General features: G+C 36.7%; 1 protein-coding gene across 12 annotated transcripts in view; it reads right to left on the reverse strand.

Moving 5' to 3' along the window:
- LOC131439242 (uncharacterized) overlaps positions 1 to 26,551 on the reverse strand; it is a 684,657-nt gene that overhangs the window by 294,092 nt on the left and 364,014 nt on the right. The window lies entirely within an intron of this gene.

Here is a 26,551-nt window from a genome sequence, read left to right on the forward strand (position 1 = left end):
CGCATTTCATGTCTTGGACTAATTTTTGTATCTTGATTAGATTTTACAGTATAGATTGTTGAAAAAAGGTTCTTTTGCAAACGCGAAATTTCAAAAAATCATATCAATTAAAAAAATACGTGTCGAATATTTTCGAGTTTTGTACCGAAAAAAATAGTTAGATGAAAAAAAAATGGTTTTGGGTGGTTGATTTTGCGTGGAATGCCCCATATACTATTCGATGCTTTTTAATTCACTGAAATAAAATCACTTATGTATGTAATCCCATAATAATGCGTTGGAACCCCATAATATTGCGTGGGAAATGCGCATGGTTTCGTATGATGGATCCTATTGAGGGTGTCATATTTCCAAACCCCTTGGGTAACAGCAATAGAAACTGAGGTTCAATTGATGCCACTCGGTTAATGGCGGTTTTGTCTTAATACTTTTAACTTTTATGCTTCGCAAAAGTATAAAAGCTCTTGAAGGGGAGCTAACGAGAATTCTTTAATAACCTATGTCCAAAAATTAATCCAGTTGATAAAATTATAGGTAAAAAGGCGGGTGGGTAATGTCAAAGACATAACTGGATGTCGTGTACACAAAAAAAAACTGGTACGCTTCCTTCACACTTCCGAATATAAATTAGTTGATCGATTGTGTAAATTGTGCAAGCTTTCCCCTTTTTCAATACTAGAGTTTGAAACGATGCATCTACATTAAGTACAGATTAGTTACATTAAACAGCTACTATTCCAAAACTTGAGACAATTTTTTATTAAATTGCTAATATAGGCAAGGTACAACATAGCATATTTATAGCTGATTTTTTTGAATACTATTAAGTGCGAAGATATCTGATTTTTCTCGGAATTTCAGTAAAAGAGAATTGCAATGGCCTGGTCTGAAATGTATCGACGATCATGGTTGTGCAAGAATAATTTTAGTATTGATTATAATAATAGTAATAATAGTAATAATAATAATAATAATAATAATGAAAATAATAATAACAATAACAATAATAATAATAGTAACAATTATTATTATTATTATTAAAATAATATCAGTAATTATGGACATAATTATTATAAAGTTCTTGAAAAACAAACAAAAACATCGGATGTTTTTTTATTAGGTGTACAACTTTGCTTCCGCCGTTTTTTCCAAAATTAAAAGCTTTATTGCGAAAAAGTGCTTACAGATGTATTATTCAAAGTATTGTCCGTCGCTAGCGACAACTTTCTCTCATCTTTCCGGAAATTTTCGGATCCTGGCTCGAAAACAGGAGTCCTTTTTGACGCTATCCATGAAGTAATCCATTTTTCCAACTCTTCGAAGGATTGAAAATGTTGATCTGCCAGGCCGTGTGCCATCGAACGGAATAGGTGGAAGTCAGAAGGGGCGACATCTGGGGAATACGGCGGGTGCGGCAAGACTTCCCATTTCAGCGTTTCCAGGTACTTATTCACCACTTTTGCGACGTGAGGCCGAGCATTGTCGTGTTGGAGGATGACTTTGTTATGTTGCTCTTGATACTGTGGCCGCTTTTCTTTTAGCGCGCGACTAAGGCGCATCAGTTGCGCTCGGTAGCGATCTCCTGTGATGGTTTTACCCGGTTTTAAGAGCTCGTAGTAAATTGTTATTCATCTTTGAAGGTTTTTTCTCTTCCACCATCATGTTTGTCTTCGACATCGAAATCATCATTTTTAAAACGTTGAACTCCCGACACGTTCTTTTACTCAGAGCAGCATCACCGTAAGTTTCTGAAAGCATTCGATGCGCTTCAGTTGCATTTTTTTCGAATTGTAACAGAAAAGTAAAACTTCCCGCAAATGGCGAGAATTGGGCACATAAACAGACATTTTCGAGCGTGAATAATACGAAAACAAGAACAACTGTCACTGAAACGGCGATGACAATTCGTTAGGCACTGTACACACTCACTTTAAAGGCATTATCATCTATGTATTTCTACCAGCCTCAGCCGATACAGCCACCTATCGGAAAACGGCGGAAGCAAAGTTGTACACCTGATATAAAATTTTTTTTATAAAAATTTTATTGGATCTCGTTGTCACCCTTTTTCTAGGGGGAGAGGAGCTTCCATTTTTATCTTGCGATGCTTAAGGGGCACTTTATTCGTGGCTTTCTCGTCATCCATTGCTACATCGGTGGTATCGTTGTTGGTTTCCGTATTTTCTTCCTTTTTCTTTACAATTCGCAGTCTTGGACTCGTTGTTAGTTGCTGTAAATATAGGCCAAACATGATAGAAAATTTACCATAATCCATGTCGGCTTCCAATGAAAACCGGATTCTAAATCCCGCACACTCCAAACACTTTTTAAACAAATATGGATTTCAAGCGGTGTTAAGAAATTATTTTCTTTCGCAACATTTGAACCTGTATTTTTCAGGAGAAATAAAATACAGATTAATCTGTATATATGGCAACCCTGTTTCGCACGGCATATTTCGATACTAGTAGAGAGATGTGTCCTACACAACGATGGCTTTTATTTTATCAAAAGAACGCTCATCAGCAACTCTTCACACGATTGAATCAGTGCCATCAAAGAGAGTTGGAAATCATCGCAACAACAAAAACCCGGCATGGCTCATTTAACATTGAATAGACACCAGTGCGAGAGCGAATTTCTCTCGATGATATTTCTGAGAATCAAAGGTTAGCACGCTGCTGTGGGGATCCTCTCTGAAGCAACAAACGGTCGCTTATTCTCGTTTCGCGATCCGATTCTATACATGCAGTTGACAATTGCGATAGAATCATTTTACTATTGCCGCTTATTTCGACTATGTGCATATAACCTTTGTATAAGTTGTGTCTATGAAAATGTCTGTGAATGCTCCACACAAGGGTTTTGAAATATTGCAACCTAGTATGAGAATCATCAAGTCGAATCATCGATTCGATTTTCTGCGATAATTGTCAACTTGCGATTTACTCTTGGTAAATTCCACACAGCGGCGATCATTATCAGACTGTAAATTTTTTTTAAGGGCCGTGAAATACTCAGAGTATGAAGTGGAGCGAAGAAATGTAGCAAAATTCTCTCACAGTTCATGCATTGAGAGTCTCGAGTTCTTGTAGCATCTTCTACAGGATTGAAAATGTTGTATACAATATAGATAGCAATATAGCAGCTTCTGTCAAATTTTCGGCAATCACCAACACTGGTTCTACACCAATACTTTCATTTTCGCATTGCGAGAGAGCCTTGCCATCGTAATTGATTTGTTGTGTTAGTGACGGCGCAATCTTTTTTAAATTCAATTTTGATGATTCTGATGCTTTTGATATGAAATGGAGAAAATTCAACTAATTCCTTATGATGATCTATGGACCTGAAAAATTTCGAATTTATTGGTAGTTAGATTATATAATGCCTTTCACAGATCACTAAGCTTTCAAAATACGAGAGAGAGAGAAACAATCGTCATGTGTTTTGCTCTTTAAAACTCGTTGATACCAAACATATCAGAAAAGTTTAATTTTGAATTATTTGAGATTATGTCACACAACTAAAAATGGTATCATAAAATCGTGATCATATTGTCGATAGAATATAGCAAAAATTATGTTGATACGTTAGATACAACAAGAGAAATTTACGATCAAAAACTTATCACTCTCTCAGGGGGTTAATTTTGAAATGGCCTATACTAAAGCAAGTCACGACGGGTAAATTCACGACAATAGGAACCATTCGGTAAGATCCTGGGTATAAACAAAGCAACCAGCGATGTCAGATCTACGAATTCGGAGATTTTCTACTTATCTACGGATCTCTAGCAAAAATCAACGTAAATTCGAATTTTTCTGCAGGAATCTACGGAAATATGAGTTTATCTATAGAAACTATTTTGTTTGGTAAGCAAAAAAAAAAAGGTCTACTCTTGTACGTTTCGTGCTGGGTAACGCTAAAGTTTCCAGGATAAATGTTAAATTACGGAAATGACATTGCAACTATCTGGCATCGCTTGCTTAAAACAACGGCTTAGGATAATCTCCATAATATTCAGGGCACTCACAACATATTTATATCCCTACGAATCCTACAAATACTTTCACGACTTTTCAAAAATATTTCGTGAATCAGTTATTTCGTGAATCACAATAAACGCGCAGTGTTTCCAATTCCGTCCATTTGTAATTATCCTATATAATTAGAAAATTTTATCTCAAATAGGACTAAAGAAACAGCAACTGTACAACCAGTTCAAGCCCAAGTGACTAAATATTTCGTAAAAGTGAGAAACTATTACCCAAGAATAGAAAAAAAAAACAATTTGATGTAGTTATCTATCGTTCGGTGGCTTGGCAAAATTTTCGAGAGCTCGACAGAGTCTACTAGGTCCGACACTGTCGGGTGAGTCCCGTGCAGCTGGCAGACTCGGACTAATGAACCAAGGAGAAATCAATTTCACTAGGAGGTTGAAATTTAGGTTCATTATTTTCTCAATTATTATCAATGTATGGTATAATTATTCGCTTTATGTGTTTCATCAATAGTCTGTAATGAGAAAATGTTACAATTTCGTCTTATGTTTTCATGATTGACAAAAAGGCGAACGGAGAAAAAACTTTCCGGTCACTTCAAGACAGTAAAAATGAATTTAAAAATTTTTCTTATTCAAGTATTGAAATTATCTGTAAAAATTTACTTTGGACAACCGCCATGCATCAAAAGTGTATCATGACGAAAAGGGAATTCAATGTTCTTTTGATTAAGGCAAAAATTTAACTTGTATATCACAAGTTTTCAAAACCAGAAATATATGTGTGTGATTCGTTTTCAACATGGTTTATACTGAAAATATCTTCTACTTTTAAACAGGGTCATGAAAAGTAGGAAAAATATCTGAATTCAATTACAGTATAAAGTTTGCGTAAATTAAAAATCATAAAACGTTATGAACGTAATTCATTCAAACATTTTTGTGAATTTCATAAGACTGGCTTATGAATATCGAAAGTGAAAGTATTGACAAATTTCCCCTTCTATATCCTTTAACAAACTTATGAAATACGTTCACAATTCTTATGTCTAGAAGTCATAATTCATCCCTATGACTTTCGAGCATCATTTTGTCTGAGTGTATTCGTAACAGCATGTAGCAAAATATAGTGTCATAAAATTCTGATTTATTTTACTACTTGTTTCGCCATTGAATGGGATAAGGTTCTAATGTTTTCTATATCGTCGACTGGGAATTGCAAACCTTTGGATTTTTTGTACCTACCTAAATCATTCTTATTCATCCTGTCCGACTGATTTTGATTCCCGCCATAAACGACACATGCCGAATTACTGAGGGTCAAGTGAAATCACCTCATTTTTCCAAGCGTCAGTTGAATATCAGCCGCAACTGAACGGTTCACTGGCTGACGGTGCTAAGGTTTATAAAAATCTTCATCATTCGAATAATCCTCCCTTTCGTCCTCCCTTCCCTCTTCAAAACTTGGTTTTGCATTCTTATTATTTGCATGTTTACTAGCTCCCTTCGCACCGCGCAAACGATTGTCAACATTTTTAATGGGCTTCCACATACCAACGCCATATATGCATGAAGATGTTGAAAGCTTGCCTGACAAGGAAAATGAAAAAGGTGGGAGAAATTTTTAGCGTTTCATTGGCGGCCACATAAACAGTCAGTTTGATTGCATTGTGGGCGAAAGTTGGCAAACAAGTCTCATAAAAAGAAGTTCATAATCCAAAAATGGCTCCACCGAACATCTTAATAAGCCCCATTCTATTGTTGCATTCAGCTCATTAAAAAGTTTTCGTTCAAGGCTTATATTCATAAAATTACTGAATTATCATAAAACAAAGCTTTCCCGGCAGCGCAGAAATTCTCCTGGTAACCGATGCTTTTTGCTTTTCGCATTTGTGCCTTTTTCGGCGAGTACCAACCGAACCGAGCTTCGCTCTATTTGTTAACTTAATTTAAACCTCATTCGACAGGACGAATAAACGATCTCGAGCCCACCCCCCTGGGGGTGTTCGGAAGTGAATGCCAGTATTCAACCGCCCCTTGGGACAATTTCTGTAGTATTTAGATGACGACTTCAATTGTCTTTCGCGTTGCTCCCCATACATCATGACATAACTGTGATATCCTGAGTTATGTGATAGCGCTATAATGCCGTATGGACGAGTGGTGGCCTAGCGACGGAAGTTCACATTGAAGGGGATATCAGCGAGAGGGAGTATATCACAGTTTCGGTTTTGATTGTCAGCAAAGCTTCAATTTGTTTACATTTCAGTAGGACTGTTTACACCCTCGTAAGGTAACAAACTGGTTTAACATCAAGAAAAAAAATAAGCCAAAGTCCATGTTCACAGTCCTACTGAACTGTCAAAGATGAACGTGAGTTCATATTTTGTCATCAGGAAGAAGAATCTAATAAAATAGATCTAGAACATACGAGTTTATTTCGGTCTTCAATATTTTCAAAGGTGTGACCGAAGTAATTTCACTCGTCGGACGAATCAGACTCAGTTTGGCGTATAAATTGTGCTTCATTAGAGTAAAATACTGAACAAGCACAATGACGCTAAAATCAGGTGTAGTGGCGCTTCTTGTTGAGAGATGATACTTTCAATAAGAGCTGTCAGATCGGTAGGCAAATTTTCTATTGGTGCACCTTTTAAACGATTTCTTATAAATACGGACAAATTCATTTGAAAAATCATAGTAGAAGAGGAAGGAAAAGTTTTTACTCTGAGATGGTAATGTTGATCTTGATTAATTTTGCGAAAACTAACGTTTATTTATAATGGATCATTATACTTGGTTCAATACCGTTTTTCAAATGCCCGGAAATAACAAATAAAGTATCCAAAATTAATGGTACTCGATCGCTGAATATTCTAGTACTCGAAAAATCATCATCACACTGGTTTCTGTTTGAAAAATGTTGGTCCGAATAAACTTAACCTTACCCAATTTCACACATTTCTGAAGATTTTCCATGTTCAATCGTAGTTTACACTAAAAAAGTAGTAGTAATCACTTTGAAATCATTTTTTTGTACTCCGAGTTTAATTTGATTGCTTGTACTATTTGTACCACTGAATAAATGAAAAAATCGTTGCAAACCACTACTGCCAATATGAAAATTTTCGGAAGAACCCTCCTTTCTTGATTTTATGTTTCATTGGCAGGTGTCGCTACCGGTAATCCAGCTTCGCGACCCCGCTTGTGAGGAATTCTGGCAACCGTCAGAGGGCTAGCTACATTCCGGCAGCTGTCAACATTGTCCAGGCGAAATTACGTCATTACCTCACCGCACGTGTCTTGTTTATTTCTCTCTTCCTTCTTTTTTACTTTTTTTTATTCAACTTCATTTGATATTCGTAAATCCCGCATGTCCATACAAAAAACGAATCTTGAGACGAGGTAAATGAGATTGAAATATGGGTATGTTGGGTAGTGAGAAAGCAATGTTATTGGCAATAACATTTTATGTAATTAGTATATATGAAGGGCAATAACTGATTGTCTTTCATATGTTATTTTTATTGAAAAAATAAAACCAAGACACTAAATATGTAAAACCGATTCAAAACTGTTCTGCCAGTCTTGTATGGAAAGAATCCGACAGAAACAAAACCGATAATAACTGCTAGGCGAAATTCTCTGCCGGAAACGGTTGTTGCATTGTTGCCAGACTTTTGCCGGAATTCTGGCAGAACTCCGACAAAAATGGCTGGCTGATATAGCCAGCCGTCTGGGGGGGAATCTGCCCGCCACGTACAAGTGGGACAATGTGCCAATCAGAGTTGCCATTTTAAAATCTGTGTTTTAACTTGACAAATCTGTGTTGGGTATTTTCTATCATAATCTGTAAAAATCTGTGAAAAACATTTTGAAAATCTGCCATTTTATGAAATATTCACAAAAATCTGTAGAAATCTGTGAATTTTGATAAAATCTGTGTTCTGTGACAAACAAAATCTGTGGTTTTACAGAAAAATATGTGGATATGGTAACTCTGGTGCCAATATTAAAGCAAGAAGACTGACACAAAGTTTGACAGGGTTGTTGCAAATGGTGCCTTTCAATTCCAAATCTAATTCCAAACAATTCAAAAAGTTCAAAAATCATTTAATTTTACATCTTGTGAGATGAACACTCAAGTGACGTTACACCGACGACACGACCTGCCACTTTCCTATTGAAACTGTATCGCAAATTTAACTACCACTTAGTAACTCGTAATGTCAAAACGGGTTGACACAATTTTTTTGTGAATCTGGTGACACAGTTCGAAAAACTGTTGATTTTGAATAACATATCCGGGGAACAGGTACAGCGTGATGGATAAATCGATGCCTTTCACGCTGGCCACCTGGGTTCGATTCCCAACCACGCACATAGGGTCACAAAACTTTTCTAGCTCGAAGAGGTGAATAACCACAATGTTAAAACCTCTATAATAAAAAAAAAATAACCTTGGTTACTAGTTACAAATCAACTCCATGATGGTGAATCGTTCAAGAACACTTTTCATGCCGATTTTTCTTCGGAGTGGCTGGTCGTGTCGTCGGTTACACTGTATCCAAATTCAAATGTAAGAGTACGTATTATGTTTGATTTTCCTGTCAACTGATTTATTTGTTATTTTAACGTTTCGGTACAATTAGATCCTGCCATTGATTTAACAAAATCTCCATGCTTTTGTTCACATTCTGATATTTGTGCAACAAAATCTATAAAAATTGAAACAATTAAACGTGTTCGAAAAAACTACGAATATGTGCAGATAACCAACTTAAAAACAAACAGCTGGCTAAGGAAGCAATCACTTGTAGCTCGTTTTCAATTAAAAATTAAATTTCACACGGACATGACATAGCCTCACAATTTCGTTTGTCTGATACCAGTAGTTTGGTTACATCAGTGGAACCTGAACTTTTTCATATGAAAGACCACTTTGGATGCATCTCTACTTTAAACAGAATGCTAAATCGATTTGAAAATCATGTGAAATGGAACACCGAGTAACCGTTAATTTTTGTAACATTTGGTTAGCAAAATAAACTGCAATAGATTTACTACAACATCTCACATGTCATTGCCCAGCAGGCTGATGGAAAAGAATTCCGATTGGTGGGGAACGGCTTGATTCGTGTTCGCGTACCTTGAATTGAAGTTTCTAGATCCATTTAGTCACCCGAAAAATCCGTTAATCATTAGTAATTTAAGGCTTGTGCGCGACAAAATCTGGGCTGATTCGGAATAATACGATTTTACTATTAGTTCAATATAAGATGCATTTTTTTATTCATTTAGTAGTGCATTATTAGTGATCTTAAAACTAAAAACCTGTTTTAATCCTGATAATGCCTCTCTCTGCTCTCTGCCTGGTCCCGGGTTGGCAGTTCAATACGTAGGATGCTGGTCCTGCAAGCCAATTGTCGTATGTTCGAGCCTCAACCCGGAAAGATTCTTAGAGCAAATTCTGCAGCTAGAAGTTCTATATGGTAGATCTATAATAGAGCAGAAACTGGAACAAACGTATCCCCAGCAAGCCGTTCTAGATTCATTTATTCGACCAGTTCTTCTGTCAAATTTAGAACTGGTATACGCTGCCGTTCTATTTTTTGTATATTTGAAACACAGATAAAACGCTGATGGGGCTGTCAGTGTATTTTGTTATAATTGCTAGATTTAAATTTTAAAACTGACATAAATTATGCATCTAGAACTAGAACACTCCTGAATATGCCCTTAGTGTCAGTAGGATCGTCCCGGGTTGGCGGTTCAATGCATAGGGCGCTGGTCTTACAAGCCAGTTGTCGTATGTTCGAGCCCCCGACCTGGAAGGATTCTTAGTGTCAGTAGGATCCATAGTACTAGCCATGCAATGATTCTGTACACCAAGAATCGGCTGCGAAGTCTGTTGAAACAGAATGGCCAAATTCCACAAAAGGAATGTAATGCCAGGACTTTGCTTGTCAGTAGGATCGTAGCACTAACCATTCAATGTACGATAAGAATTGGCTGCGAAGTCTGTTGAAACAGACGGTACAATTCCACAAGAGTAATGAATACCATTCCAAAGCATCTTTGACGAAGTGACAAGATGCCAAATCAGGCCATAATAGTAAGGGAGTCATGGCCAGAGCTGATATCGGTCACTATCAACTAGCAACATTGTACGACAGCTGCCAACCAGGCTCTACAAATCACCATGTATTTGAGTGTCTAAAAGCCGCGGTATGTCAAACCTAAAATTCTCTTGATATTACACTCTCTAAGACGCTTATTGATATTATCTTCATTTCTCCTGTCACTGCTTGATTACGATGCGACTAAATAATAATCGAACAGTATGAATATATATATATTTCAATATTCATACTGTTCGATTATTATTTAGTCGCATCGTAATCAAGCAGTGACAGGAGAACCTCAAATTTCATTTACTCCAATAAACTTCAAGTCCGATGACTTTTTTCAAAGAATAACGCACTTTATCGATTTATGTTTATGGTAGTACTCTCTTTGTTTTTTTTTACTTCAACATGGAAAAGGGAAAGTTAGGAAGGAAACAAAAAGAGTCGCATGTCTTTTGCTGAGTACTCTCCTACTTGGTCACAGAACTATTGAGTATCTCATTTGACAGTCACTTTCACAGTGACGATGATTTTAGTTAGTCTATCAAGGTCATTCGATGTGAATGACAAATTGTGACTCTGGTCATGGAATGCGTAGGAATGGTAACAATCGTTTCTTTATGCATTCTTAACGGTATATTTCCTTGTTTATCGTTCCGGCAGTGATGAAGCTTTGGTTTGCTCGACCGCCGCTGCATATTGCCAGGGAAATCAAAAATTCGTTGGGAAACTTGACCTTTTTGTTTATCCTGAAAAGCTCTTTTACGCTGCATGGCAGTATTAAAAGACATTTTAAGCTGCCTCGACTCTTTCAGAATTTGTTGCGAACAAGCCATCTAGATTCATTAGTAAATCGAATTTATAAATACTCTTTTTTATACTGAAAACTGTTGACATTTTCCATTCAGTTTTATTTTTAGTAATTGATGATGTAATCGTTTGATTGGATTGAAAAAACAGCTAAAAATGGTACATTATTTTTCAGACAAAAGCATCAAGGAAGCGAAGATGCTAAAAAAACTCTTCAAAGTCTTTAAATTCGGTGCAATAGATTTCGAAAATTAGTTGTTGTTTTCAGGAAATCTCTACCAAGAAATGGTTTTTAGTCGGACCACGCATGAAGAAATGACAGGGGACTAGCTATTGGATAATCAACGCTGTGTGGGAGTTGCGCATTGTTTCATCTGAGTCAGCCCGATTCTATTTGTTCAGCAGATTCTAATTTGTGGATCTCGATACATGGGATTTAAGAAAAAAAAATTCTACATGCATACAAATTATGTTATCCGTTGCTCTGAACTCAAAAACAGTAATTTTCATTCCAACAAGTACAATATTTGATTGGCAGAAGCTTGAAAGCTCATAAACGAAAACTAACCGGAATTGCTGTATTATCTATATCCTAGAATTCTGGGAAAATTTTACCAGTGGGCGCAACTGATTACCTAATCCTATCAGTGCGAGAAGAGTTCCGACGTAATAACATACAGTGTTCACGTCATAGAATAATACCACGTCGATTCCACTGTGCAATAGGGCTTGCAAATTTGCAAATTGAGGCAACGAATTAACGATTCACAGCGCAAACCAAGCAAGAAAAGCTGCTTTGTTCGTTCATTAGTTCATGAATATGTGCGCCAGTTGATGACTATGCTTCATGAGGTTAGTATTTGATTATTGTTTCTCATATCGAAGATGCCTATCAGAAAACTAAATTCATAACATTTAATTCCAATGAATATTAATTTAAAAAATATTTTTTTAATTGTTTCACACAGTGTAAACTCCCATGAAACAAATTGATCGTTTTGAAAATGTTCTTAAATGCAAAACTTATGCTAGCCCATCTGAGTTCGATTCCCAACCTCCCGCACATAGGGTCAGAAAGTTTTTCTAGTCCGAAGAAGCGAATGACCATTAGGTTAAAACCTCTATAATTGAAACAAAATAACAATGTTTGAAATATTTTTGAAATGTGATCAAATTTGGTCTTGGAGTGCAAACATTATCATTCAAAAAAGATTTCTGTAAACCTACATTTAAAAAAACACCGTAAAAATTGTCTGTATGGCCTTGCTTCGCGTCTTGTAGCACGTCGTGAAGCAAAGTTCTTCATTCTCGTGCAGTACTAACGAGAGCGAATCCTTCATTTCATTGCAATTCCATGGATTGCTTAGTTCATGTGTTAACTGAGACAAAGAGCACAGACAATTTACCAAGCAAGCGAACTGGTCTGCTCAGTAGCATATATTCTCACGCATCCCGTTTCTCTCTAATATAGGTCTATCATTCAGCAATATCAAGCACAGTGTTTACAGTGGTTGTTTTTTGTTGTTGCTTAATTCGTTTGAAAATTTACAATACAAGCCCTGCTGTGCAGATAGATCTGAGTACTTTTTTGCACTCAATCGTATGCATGATAACAATTTTTTTATATTCAAGTGAATGAACAGTGTAATTTTAAATTTTAAAACTAGATTTTATTGTTGTATCAAAATTTCGATCGACTGTTCATCTTATAGCACCTATAAGTAGAGTAACGACAGCTATTCGTTTGGATGAAACATCTTTTGTCAGTATCGTTCCAAATGAGCAAATTACCCATCAAATCCAATATAGAGGTTATAAAACTGACATAATTGTTGAACCTCTAGCTACAGGCACTTTAGTTTTTCCAACTTCGTAAGTTTGAAAGTCTGCTTACATTTTTTATTTAATATTATAAGTTTAAAGGCATATTATTTAAACTCTAAGATGCCGAGGGCAATTCCGCTTACTTCAAATATTGGTCTAGAGTTAATACAGGGTGTCAGTTGTTATTGTACAGAAACCGTAATCATTATGCCCCGTTTACACTTCTGCTGGCTGCCAGCATGCTGGTGTCAGTGTACTGCCCTCTTAGGAAAAAACGTTCAACTGTGGTCCAATGATTCAAAGTATTAGACCAACGAAGGACCACCGTTGAACGTTTTTTTCCTAAGAGGGCAGTACACTGACACCAGCATGCTGGCAGCCAGCAGAAGTGTAAACGGGCCATTATGCCAAACTCGAGAAGAATATTCCACCAAAACATGTATCCGAAACATTGATAGGCCGTTCCTCACATGATGAAATATAATCATGAATATGGTGTCACTAAATCCACTAAATTTTCCATTATGCAAGTGATCAATAGGGAAATGTTCAAGATAAAAGATTTAACTCTTCCCTCGGTGAATGACCATTAAGATCGGGTTAGTACCGATACGAAACGCTGAAAGTATGTATACTCGTATTGAAACATCCGACAGCACACTGAAAGCACTTTTACTGAACCGGCACGAAACTAAACCGGAACGGAAAGATGTGAATAGTCCCTAAAGCACGCTGTCAATGTTTGTTTGAGAAGTCTGGTTGCCAATCCTGCTTGGTTGCAACGAATCAAAAACGTTGGGCGAATGACTACTGGAGTTAAATTAAAAAGTATCAAACGATAACGTTGCAGAAATCGAGATGATCACGAAAGCATATTCCGTATCTTTCGCTAAAAAAGGTTGTATATCTCCGTTAGGTGAACTCAATCGATTTGATCATTTCTCATCATCCATTCGAGGTCCTGTGAGAGCAAAAAAAACCCGTTTATAACGAATAGCCATTCAAGTGGATTCAAATAAATTGCATTATAATGTCGAACCGATGTAAACATACTTTATTACAATTATTGTCGATGTTTTGTCAGAATCATCGTCGAAAACGTTCGACCAAGACGATTGTCCCGATTTATTACCGTTCTCGATTGCTATCTATGCGTTAGCACACATACACACACTCACACACATACACACTCTTGTATACAAAAACGTCCTTCGCCGACACATGTCGACACGGAGCCACTACCACATCGGTACGGATATTTATAGCCATCATAAAGCGGCTGATACCACCGGTCCGGTCCGATTCACAACCCGTAAGCCGTTGAAGCCGGTAAAGCCGGGGGGGGTAAAATCGAGCAACCGGCTAGCAATAGACCCATTATTCGCGATCCCGGGGGAAGCAATCGGCTCTTCGATTATGTATGGCAGAACCGAATCGATTTCCACCTTTTTGATTTGCAGTTTATTTCCGGCGAATCCTGCGGAAAATTTCATTGCCATTCGAAACTAAGAACCCGTTGCAACGGAAACAGAAACGAATGAAACATTATTCGAACAGGCAGACGACGGCATCGATATCTACATCAAGCAAGGTAATGAAGAAGAAGAAAAAGAAGAGGGGGTAAATCGTCCACCCTCCCCCGAACCCACAACCGGGGCGAGCGGATAAACGAGTTATCCTTTTTATAGCACTCGCTTCTCTGCGTTTTCTTGTGTTTTGTGATGGTTGTATAAGTGCTTGAATTTTTATCGAATTTAACGAGCTTTGCTTAGTGGGCCATAATCAGATCGTTTTTCGTTTCATTTATCATACCCCTTTCGCAGTACAGTTTCGGATTGCTCTATGAAGGATATCCATAAATTTGATTCTAATTTAATCATTCGATCGGGGTCGAGTTAGGAAAATGATACCGATGCTTAGTCTGGGGTCGGAAGGAACTGCTTATATTCAATTTTGTTTCGACTGCCGGTTGTCTCATTTTGAACGAAAATGACGAATTCTGCTCTTAAACAAATTTTCACTAAACGTAGAGAACGAATCATGCAATGCTTGACGGTGTACAGACGGACTCTATTTACACAGATCATTCCTTCACCCTCTATATTTACGAAATTATTCGTAATAGGGGACTTAAATGCTAAGCATGTCCAGTGGAATTGTAAGCAAAATAACAGTAATTCAACTGAAACGGAAACCGAGTTCCCACTAAGCAGACGGTACGATTTTGATGAAAGGTGTGCGTATTTTGATCTTCATGCTAGAGGAAATAAATCAAACAGCTATTCTTGCAGCTTGTTAAAATTTTTGAATCTAGCTACCAAAACAAATCGGCCTGTTAGAAAAACGGCAAACGGAAGTCCCGAATTGGATGAATTAGCTTTGCATGAAACTGTTAGTGTAAATTTCATAGCAATTTAATTATTAGCATGAAATTTTTTCGTAGCACTTTAAGTTATTGTTATCACATTAAGTTAAAAGTTAAATTTAGTGAAGACATTTGAAGCAAATATTTTATCGATAGAATGTGCTGTTTTGAAAAGGAACAATCTATTTTGTTAGAAACTGTTTTAAAACTTTCGGCTATCAGTTCTTACGCCATTTGCGATCTCTTTGTTCTATCACACCAAATTGACTGCCAAAACCGGAAAGACATAAGAAAAACCGCGCATCAACTTTAGGTAGATCTCACCGCTTAATATGCCGCATTCCGGCCCCATCTGTATCTGCAGCATTATTCTTATGCCTGGTGCCATTCACCGAATTTCTCAATTCAAATAAATGAACCGGAAACGATTTCCGTGGAATGCAACCCGCTCCGGTGCTGCTTCCTTTGGCTTTCCAGTATTTCCTCGGGTCGAGTTTGGAGGCCAGCAGACAGAAGATTTCGCCAAACAATGATAAATTTCATTCTGCAGCTTATCTAGTCGACATTCATTTCAGTGGCTTTTTGGCTGTCTTTCCGAGAGGAAAACTATTGAAACATGCACGCCGCCGAATGAAAGGAACGAGGAAAATGGTTTCACCTCTGATCTTGGCCTGTTGCCGCACCGTGTTCCTTTCCGGGTGTTTGGGTTCGTTCTCTTTTTCCACGATCAGAACTTTCCTTCGTAAGCGATTTACTGTGAAACCAATCTCCGTGTTTCATAGGCAAAATCAACAAAAAAAAATCACAGCTTTAAGGTCTATTCAAACCCTTCCTATCCGATTCAGTAACGGATTGCTAAAATTATTTCACAAGGACAAATGTAGACGCACGTGTGGCAATATATTGGCGTCCGTATATGAAACTATGTCACCCATAAACCGAACCGAAAAGGTGAGAAATGACCTTTAATCTTGTTCCAACAGTTCCGTGATTGCTTCTGTACAGGTGCATTTGAAAGCGTTACTTATTTGCCACGCCTCCGACACCAACTGCGTTCTGCAGTCTGTGCGGTTAGAATAAAAATATGAGAAAACTCAGCCAGTTTTCTTTCCTTTTCTCTCCTTCTTTTCCTTTATTGCAATATCTTGAAAATATGTGCTACGAATTATATGTGCCGGAGGTTGCTTTTCAGCGTTTAAAATTCAGGAAAGGTTTCCTAGTGAGGAAAAAAATGGAATCCAGACATCGATGCATAATTGGTGATAATTTTGCTGCACTAAAAATGGCAAGCACTGTCGGATTATGCACACAACTGGTTTTTTTTTGCAATTTTTTTCATTGGGTATTTTCATTGCAGAATTTCAATTGAGCCGCTTAGGAAAAGTTGCCGTTAAATAGCGAAATTGTGAAATGTGAAATGCTAAATTAAGGGATTTGCATGAAATTTAAGAGTATGTAGATCAAGGATTAGAAACAGCTTTAGAATTAGAAATAGCTTGCAAATTATGACGATGAAAAAGTTCTTAATATAGCATGAAAAGTTGCAAATGCTAGTGTTTCAAGCATTCTAATTTGGTCGCTTTCGTTTCTTTTCGTTTTACATTTAAAATTGTACTGTAAGATTAATCTGAATATGTCCTTTTAAAAATATCAAAATATCAGATGCAAACACACACACTCAACATAGTTATGTTGACTTCAGTGCGATAAAATTTCATTTTTGATCGAATGATATCAGATCAAAATGAAATTTATGGTCACTGACCGTCAGCATATCGATACAAATGCATATGACTTTTGCTGCCATTTTCAAGTGAAGCTCCCAGAATTCATCGTCAGTTGAATAATCGTACCTAGTCACTTGAAGTTTTGCTTGCTCAGTTTCAAGTGCCAAGTAGTCTAACTGCTTCATTATCTTCGCTGTTGGTAGTGAGCAAGTTCGAATGAATAGCATTATGAATGGAGCAAAGTATTAAAAAGGAAAATTGAAGGAGGAAGCGATTAATTTATGGGTATTCTGTAATTGATATTTCCGCTACCTGTGTTGTCTTTCATATATTATTTCGAACCAATTCGAACGTTTACATAAACTTTATTTGAAGGCCGCTCTCACACTATTGAAAGAGATATGTTGTTACTTCGAAATATCAACTGACGGTAGGTCAACTGAGCTTTGATTTGAAGGAAATCGATTGGAGAACTGAATGCTGCCGGTTCGATACGTTAGCGAACGTTGTGTGCAGGGATGCCAGGTCATTTTTTCAAAATAATCGGGATTAAGCCAAAAACCTGTCTGTGCCAATCCGCACGTTTTCCCGTACTATAAAAGGTGGTCGGAATCATTATTCGAAAGGTCGCACTATTTCCAACCGCTCTGTAATTTTTGGTGCTAAACTGTTATCGATTTCAAATGTCTATGAAAATCTGTGATCGTTTTCAGAATCTGTGAAAATTTGTGATCATTTTCAGAAATCTGTGAGAATCTGTGCCATTTTTAAAATCTGTGCAGAAATTTGAAAATCTGAATAATCTGCTTTAATCTGCAAACCTGGCATCCCTGGTTGTGTGTGTCAGAGTGTGAAGTTTACTGCAGTTGAATGATCGTTAGTGTGTTTCACATCAGAGATGCCATTTATACAGCTTTTTCTGTATTATACAGATTTTTACATAAGAATTTATTACGAATCTCCCAAGAAGCAAAATAAAAACTTTTTCGTATGAGCAATCTATTAATATTTGATTGCAGTGACGGGAAGCAAAGTCTTGGTTTCATTGAATCTACCATTCTACAGCAATAATGTGTTGGAATAACAATTTTTTAACATCATTTTATTGTTGAAATTTAATTTTGTTATTGAATACAGATAAACACAGATTTTTAATAGAAAGTAATACAGATTTCCTATGAAAATATCTGGCATCTCTGTTTCAGAGGTTTCAATTGAATTGAATGAAGCTTTATTGCACTGGTTGAAATACACTTCCAAAAATCGACATCCTCTTTGACGTGTGTTTCTCTAAATACATTTCAACTCAGTAAGATTTCAAGTACGCTTCATTCGTGTTCAAAATTCTGGTGCCTAAAAGTAAAGTGTGTCGTCATATGGCTCAATCAAATGCCATCACATATTAATATTAAGTGCAGACTTGTTTATATAGAATGCTTTGAACATGATACTAAAGCGTGTAACTTTATGACAGAGATCAATGTCCACAACATGTCAGTTTGAAGTGTCGCTGTATTGATGTATGTATGTTTTCATAATACTAACTGTCAGGCATATAAATAAAACGTTTTGATCAAAATTACTACAAGAATCTTCATCACATTGATTGGATCAGGTTTTCTATCACATATCTTAGAAATATTACACAGTAACATCGTATCAGTAAGTGACAATTTCTCTTTGTTTTTTTTTCACCTCTAATCTTCGTCCATGAAAATAAACAAGAAATCACGAACTAACAGTTGGTATTTGAGAATAAGGAAAAATATATATAATCGCATTGCAGCAATAGGAAAATAACCAAACTGTCATTTGCTGATGCACCGTTTTAAAATGCACCATTCAATATTAATTTATCATCATTTGTATGATTAATGCAACGTTCATATTTTTAGGTAATGGAATTGGAGATTTCCAAACAAAATCGTTCAATTCTTCTAAGGTATTGTGTGAGCTAGCAAAATGAATATTGAATTTTAAAATTATAGAAATTTTTACCGGATAACTTAGATACAATAAAAAAAATTTAACAAATTATTTTAAAGTTCTTATGTAAATGATGACATTTAAATTGTAAATTTACATCCATCTCATATGAAAAAGTATTCTAAATAATAATTATACGTATGAACTTATTTTGATAAGATCATAATTATTTGTCTGGCAATCCGAATGTAAGTGTCGAGCGAATTGAATACTGAGGGTTATACAATTGAAATAAATCTACTGTTTGTTTGATGGAAGTAAAGGGTACTCGAATAGAAATCATTACTATTTGACATAAGTCAGATTTGAACAGGCTTACTCTTGCAGTTAAAGTTTTGAATCAAATCCGGCGAAATTAAGTGTAAAACACATCAGCCCAAAATGTCGATTTTTATCAGTGTATATCGAAATGAAACCAGTGCTACTAGATTGGTCACAATGATTATTAGATTAGTATTTAACACGCAATTTCTGGTAATATTCGAAGCTGAAACAGTTTTATTCATATATAAATATCAATAATGTAATTGAACTAATTTCACGGATACCAAAAAAAACTTGTCGATGACAATTTAAAGAAGAAAATTTCTGTTTTATAATGTTATGAGAAATCCTGGCATCCTTGCGATACTGAGTGAAATGAAAACAAAGCGCAATCAGTTGAATTAAGTGAAAAAATTTCATCTCATGTTTATTTTTAGAAGACTGATTGCTTGTAGTGTAACTTTAGAAGTTTTTAATCGTTCATTAAACAAGTTGCAAGTGGACATTACCATTTATGAAGTCATTCAATATTCAAAAGTGGTGTAATTATGTGAAATAGTGATCATGTTTTGAGACGAAACGATTAGTAAATATTCAGGTACGTCACGAAAATGTTACCTAAATTGAAAAGTAAGTTTATTTAAAATGGAAAAAACGATCACTGAATGATTTGAAACCGTTTTTTCGATGGGAAAGTGTGACAATAGCTTAAAGAAACATTTTGAAACGTTTTACTGTTTGGTTCAAGTACGTTAAGGTGACAGTGGACAGAAGCCAAGGAAAATAAACTTTTTCATATAGTAATAGTATTTATGAGTAGAGAGGAATGAAATAATAATATTTGTGTACTGAAAGGAATACAATTGCCAGAACAAAATGTAAACATTGAAACTATTCAAATCACCTAGCAGAACAGAGTGGACCTATCTCATTTACATGCTCATTCTGGAGTTAACAAATTGCAATCATGCGAACAAAAGAATATAATGATTGTGCCAAAGAAGATAGTTTATTGTTTGCCTTCGCTTGGTTCTTGGTATTTTTCTTACATTACAAAGTAAAAAGGAAGCTGTTACATTGATGAATTAAATCAGAACAAACTCTGTTGCAATGGCTTTTTATATTAATTATAATTTTTCAATATGAAGCTCCCATATTTAAAAAATACAAACCAACAAATTCTACATTTTCCGTTTTGTCGATAACATCATCGTTTTCGGATAGGAAAGCAACCTCACCCAGAGAACAGTCAAGCGGCACTTGACGAGAGGGCTTAATAACAAATCGGCTGTTTGCTCTGAAAAGATTTGTCATGCAAATTTGAAGATATCATTTCATACATTGACGAAAATATTTTAGAACTTTACCTATTGATACCAACATATTGGATCCAGTACAGTTTCTAAAGTCCGTGGTATTGTTTTGAACCGGTACTTCTGGCAGTTCTTCCACTGTTTGAACTGATGAGTCCCGCACATAATCGCTGCCCAAAACACACTCTATCAACGTATTCAATCTATTTTTCTATTGATTTTCGCGAATAAGCGCTACTTTCCTCTTCTTAGATGGACGAGGCATTTTGAAAAGATTGCAATACTTGAACTGTTTGTTTATTTTTTGCATTCCATAGCGACGGTAAATAAGACAACAGGGTTGCGGATAACTTGGAGGGGAAGCAATGCTTGAAATGGAAATAAGGGGAATGTTTTCGTTTTTTTAAATATGTTGAAATTTTAGATGGTGACGTACGGAAGTAGTTTTGATCCATAATTTTATTTATATCAATGTGCGACTAATTGAAAATAATTCCATTTTTAGTACATTGCAAGGTTTTCTTTTCTCTAATTATGTATGGCATCACTGCCAATATAAAAGGGTGGTATTACCAAACTAAAGCAGGCCGGCAAATTTTTTATCGTGGATTTTTGGAAATTTTTTTAAACCAGAACTGTGAGTTATTCAAAGGTTTTTTAATAAAATGTTTAGAAATGAGTAGAAAAAATGTGTTTCATGGTTTGTTTACATGTACAGCAGGGCAAAATAGCGGAAGGTGGAGTGGGAGGGTAGGTGGTTTCTTGGTTGCCATTTGTGGCTCGCTTCCATGGTCACCTTAAAAGATATGATTCATGTTCAAAGTTATGAGATAAAGGGATGAGATGGTCAAAGGAGCTCAGATTAAATAGGGAATCGTTACGTCTTTTACGCAACAATTAAAAAAACGCGATATTTAATATAATTTACGCGAATTGCCACGACCAGCCTAATCTTAATTCAACTAATTGAAGACTGACCATATAATGTTTCATCCCCAAGGGACAGTTTTGCGATTAAAGTCGAATTCAAAATAGCAGTTCAATCAGTTTTAAATTGAATCCATGGAAACTAGGTTACCAGCAAATCTTATTGGCTCAAAAAATAGGCTCCTTAAAAATGGTGACTCACCAATTCGATACCAACGGAAAGCAAATATCGAACAAAGGCGATTCAACGGTAGTTGAACGCGAATAAATAATTCACCCGCCCAGACATTCTGTCTCTAGCGGGCTGATCAATATTTAATCAATTTCGTAAAGCTACCCTCCTTCCCCCGGGCGACCTGCCTGGTTCCCGATTGTCCCGCATCCACATCCTCATTCACCCGATTATACATTTTGTCCAACTTGACATCAATCATCCGCTTGATTGCCGCACACTTGGCTTCATTCATTTGATTTGCAACACAAACGCCCGCACTGAGCCTCTGGCCACCGACATAATTCTCCAGCCCTGGCCAGGATGGCTCGTTCAAAGGACGCGAAGGGGACGGGCGCGCAGATGATGGGTGTATCAGTTTTAATTTGAGTGCATATTTTTTCGATCCGGGGGAAAGCCGGGTTCATCGAAACAAAGGAAAAACAAAACGAAACAACCGAACATTCAATGACATTCTAATTGAGTTGAATGGAAAACAGATCCATTCTTTCTGTCAGAGTTAATTGAATGCTACTTCATGGGGCTACGGGCGCTACAGGACGGACGAGACCAGAGACTGGAGTGAGTGCGAATGGGGATAAGCCAGCCAGAGAAAAATTCTCATTTACCCGTACCTCCCGTAGCCTGGCCGGAATGAAGGCAGACTAATACCCATCAGCCTAGAATGGCAGCAAAACCGTAATAATGCTGAACCGAAAATCCACAATGATTGGCGTGAAATGGAACTGCGATGAGTTCCGATTATTGCCACAGAAGGAACGTGTATTTAACTCCTACATACCCCATTCTCCGTTTGTGTCCGAGAGAAGTCCAAGAGAGCGTCAATAACAACTATCGATAAATAGAATTTCTGATACCATTCCAGTCCACTGTCGGATGACCGCAACCAAGTGGCCAAGTGTGTCGATTCCCATCCCGTTCCCCGGCACAATACTTGCGAACCGTTCAATTATTCATGGATCTGTGGTTTTCTGGAAATACTTGAGCAAAAAGTCCTAGTCGGTCTGTCTGTCACCAACCATCGACGATTGTCTTACATGCCAGGAGTCGTTTCAGGCTGGCTGGCTGGCGAGGTTGGAAATGATTACGTCATTCTGTAGTTCATTCCTGACAAGTCGTGTAATTGTAAAACTGAATGAAACAAATTTTTGTTGAAAGCCCTTTTACCACTTGTACCTGTGATTAAGTTGGAAATAGATTTTTCGAAAGCTAGAATGGAGGATCCATTGTTAATTTGGATAAATGCTAGGTGTATTTATATCCGAGTGCTAACAAGGGTTGTTGGCATTTACCCGAAACCTTTCTGATTCTGACGTCATGAAACACTTTTCGGGCTATTTTTACATACGACTTTAAACCATTTGTTTTATGTCTCAAAATAATACAATAATTAGAGATATTTATACCGGTGCGATGAATTCAAAATTGGTGCCACATATTTTATTGATGCACCCTATTTCTGTGGTTCGGTAACCAGATGGCATTGAAAACTCTTTTTGGAAATTAGTTGTTAACTCATTTGTAACTATCTCCTCAGTCACCAATAGTTGGAATCAATTGTTAAAATTAACCTACGGACTAAAGTATTCAAGTCGGTACGATAAAAAATGAATGGTTGGTAAAAATTTAAGGGGGGCTTATATTTTGTGGAATGGAAGTCATGTCATTTTGTATAGATTTTTTGACAGCTGTGTAAAATTTTTGAAACTCGAAGGGAGGCATTTACAAATTTTTCCGCCATAAAAACCTAGAGCAATAAAAAACTATAAAATACACCAGGACCAGGACCTGGACGACGCTGACACCACGGTGGCGATGGAGAAGTTTGGGCAGAAGGTGTTGGTCTGGCAAGCAATTTGTACCTGTGGTTTGCGGTCGTCGATTTTCTTCACGAAAGGCACAATTAACGCCAAGGTGTACGAGGAAGAATGTTTGAAGAAGAGAATGCTGCCACTGGACAGAAAGCATAAGGTTCCACCTCTGTTCTGGCCGGATTTGGCTTCAGCCCACTACGCCAACTACGTTCTACAGTGGTTATAAAAAAATAATGTACAATTCGTGGAAAAGGACATCAACCCACCGAACTGCCCGGATCTTCGGCCAATTGAAAGGTATTGGGAAGTTGTCAAGCGGCACTTTCGGAAGGAAGGTACAGTGTCCCAAAACATGCAGGAGTTCAAAAAAAAAACTGGACAGCTGCCACCAGGAAAGTCACAAAAGTAACTGTGCAGAATTTAATGAAGAATGTCAAGTCCGAAGTGCGAGCGTTTCACAGAAACTAGGATTTTCTTCAATATAATCAGTGAAATGCATAAAAATGTAATTTTTCTACAATATATCGAAAACTGATGTCAAAATATTTTTTTTCGCTTTTTATTCAATAATCAATGTTGCTAACTACTTTTCGATACACTCCGTATTTTAATTCTAATACATTTCGAATATCATATTATTATGTTTGTATTCACTAGTTCATCTAAACACTGTTTTTATCAAGCGAGTTGCTATTTTAAATTACATTAAATGAAATACTTTTATTTTGTACATGATCTGATAACTATTTGAGGTTTGTTTGTGTCAGTTCATCACTTTTATTCAATATCATATAGTTGGCTATGGGTTCAAAGAGAAAACAGTCTAACATAAAATAAAATTTAAATTGGAACTCCAATGGACTTAATGAAATGATAAAGAAGTTTCATGAAAGGAAGGTCACTACAAGCAAGAATGTCGCGAACTGGGACATTGGATAGTCTACCTTGGGTACGCAAGGAATTTATTAGTTGAGATCTGACATCACGATACTCCACGACATGATCATTATCGCGATAACCTTCGCCACAAGCGCAATGATTAGTTTCGGAAAGTCCAATTCGAAGGAGATGTGCATCTAACGTGTAGTGATTGGACATGAGTCTGGACATCACACGAATGAAGTTGATAATTATTATTCAATATGACGTTCAGGCACTGTTTCATTTTGCCCAAGAAAAACGGTTCATTTTTGCCAGCAGCGTTTGAGCGAATGGCTTCAATTGCACTCAGACTATCTGTGAAGAGAAAATAATGGTTTGGAGATAATGTGATGATTACACTCAAACTATAATGAACTGCTGCTAACTCTGCTATATAAACAGATGCAGGTTCTTGAAGCCTAAATGAAGCCGAAACATTATTGTTGAATATACCAAACCCAGTAGCCTATTTAATTCGTGATCCGTCCGTGTAAAATATTTTCTCAGAGTCAATATGCCTGAATTTATTTGTAAATATTTTTTTATTTCCATCGAGCGAAGTTGTTCCGGGATTCCACGCACTTCGCGCTGCATGGATGTATCGAAAAATAAAGTTGAGTCAGGGACATTTAGGAGGCTGACACGGATAGGAATATATCTTGAAGGGTGGATTTCCTGTGACATATGGTTAAAATATGCTGTCATGAATCTTGTTTGAAATTGAAGCTCGACTAGCCTTTCGAAGTTATTAATAACCAGGGGATTCAGCACCTCTTATCTTATTAGCAGACGCGACGAAAGCTCACAAAAACGATCCTTCAATGGAAAAACTCCCGACAGAACTTCAAGACTCATTATATGTGTCGAATGCATGCAGCCTAAAGTGATTCGCAAATAACGATACCGAATTCGCTCAAGTTTAATAATATGAGAGTTTGCAGCGGAACGAAAGCAAACGCATCCATATTCCATCACTAAAAGTATCGTTGTCTGATACAATTTTATTAGATCTTCCGGATGAGCACCCCACCAAGATCCTGTTATTGTTCAAAGAAAATTTACTCTTTGTTGGCATTTTGTTATCAGATACCTAATGTGTCCTCCCCACGTGCATTTTCAATCAAACCACACCCCGAGCCTATGAATTACAATTTGGAATAGTTTTGATTCAAAAATTCAATAATAGTTTTCCGTTTTATACATCGTCACTTTGATTTCTCAGCAACGGATAACCCGATTTTCACAATTCATGATTCAAATTAAAGCTTTAATTGTCTTAAAAGATACTGTTCAATTTCATCCAGATCCGACTTCCGGTTCCGAAATTAGATGCAATGAGTGTCAAAACTTTCAAGCTGTCATACAAAATGATGCAAAACCAGTACGCATCGGTACGTTCTGCTACGGAAGAAGAAGAAAATGCCGCCGCCTAGCACACAGCGTGCTTTGTTCAGTTTTGTAGAGCATGCAGGGTTGTCACATATAAACCTATATTAACTTGATATAACTGTTCACAAATTTAAAAAGGTGATGGTAGTTTATACAAAAGAAAGTTTTTGATTTTATTCGAGTTCGAAAAAAAAAATCTTGACAGAATCTTCTAGTGATGTTTTTGAAAACATAAGTAATATGAGAAAGGCATCATTATACCACTAGGTGGATTAAAAAAAGTTTTCTACTTTTCATGTAGAAAGGTTATACGATCACGGTGAAAACCGACTTTAGAACCAAGGCCCGGAGGGCCGAATGTCATATACCATTCGACCTAGCTCGACGAACTGAACAAATGTGTGTGTGTATGTGACAAATAATGTCACACGATTTTCTCAGGGCCATCCCTGAACCGATTTTCACAATCTCAGATTCAAATGAAAGGTCTTACGGTCCCATAGATCGCTATTGAATTTGAACCCAATCCGACTTCCGGTTCCGGAATTACAAGACAATATATGCAAATCTATGAGAAAATGCGCACTCGATTTTCTCGGAAATTTATCAACTGATTTTTACCAACTAAGATTCAAATGAAAAGTCTTGAAATTATTCAAATAGCCCCCGAAATGTTGATCCAGATCAGATTTCCGGTTCTGGTATTACAGTGCGATTAGTTAAAATTTTAAATTTCATGAGTATTTCATCACAAGCGATGGCAAAGCTCTAATAACGGAACTCACTTCGGTTTCGCAGCAACCGCTAAACCGATTTTCACAAATCATGATTCAAACTAAAGCTCTCAG

This window comes from Malaya genurostris, chromosome 1 (genome assembly GCF_030247185.1).
Source record: "Malaya genurostris strain Urasoe2022 chromosome 1, Malgen_1.1, whole genome shotgun sequence".
Taxonomy (NCBI): Eukaryota; Metazoa; Arthropoda; class Insecta; order Diptera; family Culicidae; genus Malaya; species Malaya genurostris.